Raw genomic sequence first — 5,143 nt, 5'->3', positions numbered from 1 at the left:
TCGTGCGGATGGTGTCTTCGGTGCTGATCGGAGTCCAGGCGCGGAGGGTGGTGGTGGGGGGCGGTGGTTCGGTGGTGGCGTGCGTCGGTTGAGTGCTGAAGCTGTTGTGGATGTCCGCGATCTTGTTGTGGAAGTAGGAGGCGAGGGAGTTGCAGAGGTCTTGCGACGGGGTGATGTCGTTGTTTCCGGCGTTGGGGTTGGAGAGCTCTTTCAGGATGTTGAAGAGTTCCTTGCTGTTGTGCGCGTTGTTGTCCAGTCGTTCCTTTAATGCGGTTTTCTTGGTGGCGTGGATCAGTTGGTGGTGTTTTCGGGTGGCGAGCTTGAGGGCAGTCATGTTGTCCGGTGTTGGGTCTCTGCGCCAGGTTTTCTCGAGTGCTCTGCAGTTCTTCTTGGAGCTCTTGAGTTCGTCGTTAAAGCATGGGGCTTTCTTGCTGCCGGGTCTGCTCGGTGGGGTCTTCAGAGGGGCGAGGTCGTCTGCGCAGTCGCTGATCCATTTCGTGAGGTTGGTGGCAGCTTGGCTGGGGTTCGTTGTGCTGGTGGGAGGCTTCTTGCTCAGGGAAGACGCGAGCTGGTAGGCTGTGATCTTGTTCCAGCTTCTGCGGGGGACCTGTTGTTGGTGATGGTGGAGCGTGGTCCTTTTGAAGCTGAAGTGGACGCAGCTGTGGTCCGTCCAGTGGAGTCCCTTGGCGTGGCTAAAGGGGATGTCCTTGCTGGATGAGAAGACGGGGTCGAGTGTGTGTCCGGCGTAGTGGGTGGGGGTGGTTACCAGTTGCTTGAGTCCGAGGGTGGCGAGGTTGTCCAGCAGGGTGGTGGTGTTGCGGTCGTTGTTGTTCTCCAGGTGGAAGTTGAGGTCCCCGAGGAGGATGTAGTCAGCGGAGACGAGTGCGTGCGGGCTGATGAAGTTGGCGATGTCTTCGCTGAATTGTGTGCGTGGTCCCGGGGGTCTGTAGATGAGGGTGCCTCTGAGGGTTGTCTTGGGGTTGATGTGGATCTGGAAGTGCAGGTGTTCGGCGGGTGCGAGGGTGTCGTCGGTGTTGGTCGTGATGCGGATGGTGTTCCTGTGGATGATGGCGATGCCTCCTCCTGTCTGGTTGACGCGGTCCCTCCGGATGATCTTGTAGCCGTCCGGGATGGCGATGGCGATGTCGGGTGCTGAGGAGGCGTTCATCCAGGTTTCCGTGAGGAAGGCGACGTCTGGGGCTGTGGTGTCGAGCAGGTTCCAGAGCTCGACGGCGTGTCTGTGGACGGAGCGGGTGTTGAGCAGGATGCACTTCAGGTGGGTGCTGCTGGTGTTCGACTTGGTGGGTGCTGGTGTGGCTTGGGTCCGGTTGCAGGTGAACTTGCAGGAGTGGCAGCTGAAGGGTCCGTGGGTGCGTCTCGGTGTGGCTCGGTAGCAACCCGGGGTCCTGCCAGTGTTGAGTGCGATGAGTTCGGTGGCGTCGTAGATTCGTCGGGTCGGCTTCCGACGGTGGGGGCCAGGGGTCCTGGCACTGGGCGCGGTCCAGGCTCGGACGGGCGCAGACGGGCTTACCTTTGGCGCACCTTCGGCGCTCAATCGGCGCTCCCGCTGCGCGCGTCCGCTGCGCGGTCGCTGAGGGGGCGTCATAAGTAGGGGCCGTGAGGGAGGGTCGGCCGGGAGGCGGGAGGCGGGAGGGCCAATGGGAAAGCAGGGGAGGCGGAGCTACGGGTCAGCGGCGGGAATCACGGAGGTGACCGGGCCGGTGAGGAGCGGGGGCACAGGCGGCAAGCTGCGGGCAGAAGGCGAGCCCGAGGAAGAAGCGGAGGGCAGCGGCGTGGGGGAGGTGAGCAGAGGTCTCGGCGATCAGGGAGCGGCCAGGCAGCAGCTGAGACCTCAGGCAGGCGAGCGAGCGGCAGAGCAGCAGGTAGGCAGGCAGGCGAGCAGCAGCAGCGAGGAGGGAGCGACCGCCTGCGAGGGCACAGGGGTCACAGTGAATGACCCGGCAGGGACCCCTTAAGTAGGGGCCGTGAGGGAGGGTCGGCCGGGAGGCGGGAGGCGGGAGGGCCAATGGGAAAGCTGGGGAGGCGGAGCTACGGGTCAGCGGCGGGAATCACGGAGGTGACCGGGCCGGTGAGGAGCGGGGGCAGAGGCGGCAAGCTGCGGGCAGAAGGCGAGCCCGAGGAAGAAGCGGAGGGCAGCGGCGTGGGGGGGGTGAGCAGAGGTCTCGGCGATCAGGGAGCGGCCAGGCAGCAGCTGAGACCTCAGGCAGGCGAGCGAGCGGCAGAGCAGCAGGTAGGCAGGCAGGCGAGCAGCAGCAGCGAGGAGGGAGCGACCGCCTGCGAGGGCACAGGGGTCACAGTGAATGACCCTGCAGGGCCTCCTTAAGTAGGGGCCGTGAGGGAGGGTCGGCCGGGAGGTGGGAGGCGGGAGGGCCAATGGGAAAGCAGGGGAGGCGGAGGTACGGGTCAGCGGCGGGAATCACGGAGGTGACCGGGCCGGTGAGGAGCGGGGGCAGAGGCGGCAAGCTGCGGGCAGAAGGCGAGCCCGAGGAAGAAGCGGAGGGCAGCGGCGTAGGGGAGGTGAGCAGAGGTCTCGGCGATCAGGGAGCGGCCAGGCAGCAGCTGAGACCTCAGGCAGGCGAGCGAGCGGCAGAGCAGCAGGTAGGCAGGCAGGCGAGCAGCAGCAGCGAGGAGGGAGCGACCGCCTGCGAGGGCACTCCAATAAACTTTACTCCACTCTATGACACTGTACTCCACTCTATGACACGCCACTTAGCAACACTCTACTCCACTTTATGCAACTCCATCTACACTACTCCACACCACTTACACCACTCTTTTCAATGACACATTACTCCACTCCATTCTACACCACTCCAGTCCAAGCCACTCTATGCAGCTCCGCCACTTAATACCAGTCCACTCTATACCACTCTACACCACTCTATGTCGACACTCTACTATACTACCCTACTCAATGCCACTTCACTCTACGGCAATCTACTCTGCTCTACACCACTCTACTCTATAACACTCTATACGCCACTCCACTCTGTTCTACACCACCCCACAACCCTCTATGCCCCTGTACTCTAGGATACTTTACTCCACTTGGACATTCTACTCCACTCTACACCACTCAAGCCTACAACACACTACTCCACTCTACACCCTTCCATTCTACTCCCTCCGCAACACACCATAATACTATACTACTCCATGACACTCCACTAGACTTCACGTTACTCTACTCTACACCACTCCATGACTCTCTACGCCACTCCATAACACCCAACACTACTCCACAGCATTATATTGTACAACACTTTACTACACAACACACTCCTTTATTCCTCAAACTTATAGCCATACTGAACAGCTGCCAAGCTGGTGTACAACATGGGCAAAACATATTGTAAAAGCCTTTAGCTCTTACATGGGTGACACCTACTGGCACTGCGAATGCTTGTTTAATATGTTCTAGCCATGCTGCATTGCAGCTGCTCAGCTGTACAGCATGTCTATAAAACATTTTAAAGCAAATAGCTTTCATAGGCAATATCTATTGGCTATGCCAATGATTGTTTCATTTACATTGAAGAATGAAGAAAGATTTAACTGATGCTGATGTATTTGTTTATGTGCGTTGGGCTTTAGCCTACACATCTGTTCATTTGCCCGTCCTGCATGCCTCATTTGAAGTTCCAGGCCCATGTATACTGTGCCTGATTGCTTACTGACAGTTTTGGAAAAGTGACTCGTCATATATGCTGTACACTGCTCACCACATTAAGCTGAATCTAAATATGGAGGGGCAGATATTTATATCCGCTCCAGTGGCGCAATCGGTTAGCGCGCGGTACTTATATGGCAGTACTTGCAATGAGCGATGCCGAGGTTGTGAGTTCGAGCCTCACCTGGAGCAGGTACGTTTTTTCTTCTCTCTATTGATTATAACACGAGAGAGCAGAAGGGGTTTGAATAACACGTTTGAAAATGCCACTGGTTTTTATGCCATCACGTAAATGGACAGTTGGCATAACGTGTTATTCAGACCCTTAGTTGTTCTCTCATGTTATAATCAATAAAGAAAAATGGTTTGCCAAGAAAAAATCAGTACCTGCTCCAGGTAAGGCTCGAACAACCTCGACATTGCTCATTGCAAGTACTGCCATATAAGTACCGCGCGCTAACCGATTGCGCCACTAGAGCTCTTGTGCATGTACATTCCTCTATATTCACTTGTGAAGAACAGTGCACAGAATACTTCCCATTATCAATTTTCTCAAGACAATTTATGTGTGGAAATAATGCGGTAGTGTGCCTTCATTTCTTGAAGAAGACCATTTATTACAAATATTATTAATCGATTTACCGGCTCATTCGTCCAATATCGAGGCTTGTTGCCGAGCAAATTGTTTTGCAGAGCACCCGGTGGCTACAAGTCTCAATATTGGATGAATGAGCAGGTAAATCGACTATTATCATTTGTAATAAATGTTTTCTTCAATAATTGAAAACACACTAGCGAAATTTTGCCACAAATAAATTGTTTTGAAGAGACAGATAATAAGAAATATTTTTCAGAAAATTTGAAATTAAAAGTAATCTGATAGCGGTGGGATTCGAACCCACGCCTCCGGGGAGACTGGAGCCTTAATCCAGCGCCTCAGACCGCTCGGCCACGCTATCATATAGATGATGAGGAGAAACACAATCCAAACAGACGCTAAACGGACCCTGTGTCATGCATAACACCCACAATAATTTTGGCTGTTAACATGTCTACATCCCATAGTATTTTGCAACTTGCAGGAAAGCACTAGCCATTCGGCAATGATTCCCTTTTCCTGGTGGGCTGGCAGCTTTCTTGAGAGCCGTGACGCAGCCTTGAAACGCTTAGCCAGTGTTTTAAAACGTGTGCTGTAACATATACCACAACGTCCTGTTTTACCTGGGACAGCATCTTCCCCTAAATCCACTGTACTGGAGAGTCGGTCCTGTTCGCTACACTCCCTCAAACGATGTATTGCAATCAGTGCTTTAACTGGAAAAAAATAAGTGTAGGTACTCACCAAATTGAGATGTGGGCGGGGTTAGGGGCGGACAGGGCTATGGGAGTGGAGCCATGGGGCGGGGCTACGGGTAGTGCTAAGGGGCCATTAATTAAAATCATTGCTAAAAC

At 54.8% G+C, this 5,143-nt stretch overlaps 2 non-coding genes across 2 annotated transcripts; one reads left to right on the top strand and one right to left on the bottom strand.

The window, feature by feature from the left end:
* Positions 1-3,788: 3,788 nt before the first annotated feature.
* On the top strand, positions 3,789-3,883 carry TRNAI-UAU (transfer RNA isoleucine (anticodon UAU)). Its single transcript has 2 exons — positions 3,789-3,826; positions 3,848-3,883. It is a non-coding gene; the product is annotated as a tRNA-Ile (tRNA).
* Positions 3,884-4,568: 685 nt separating this feature from the next.
* Positions 4,569-4,650, bottom strand: TRNAL-AAG (transfer RNA leucine (anticodon AAG)). Its single transcript has one exon. It is a non-coding gene; the product is annotated as a tRNA-Leu (tRNA).
* Between the last annotated feature and the right edge of the window lie 493 nt (positions 4,651-5,143).

This window comes from Lissotriton helveticus, chromosome 12 (genome assembly GCF_964261635.1).
Source record: "Lissotriton helveticus chromosome 12, aLisHel1.1, whole genome shotgun sequence".
Taxonomy (NCBI): Eukaryota; Metazoa; Chordata; class Amphibia; order Caudata; family Salamandridae; genus Lissotriton; species Lissotriton helveticus.
Note: the sequence above shows the minus strand (reverse complement) of the source record. Positions and strands in the feature narration are given on the sequence as shown.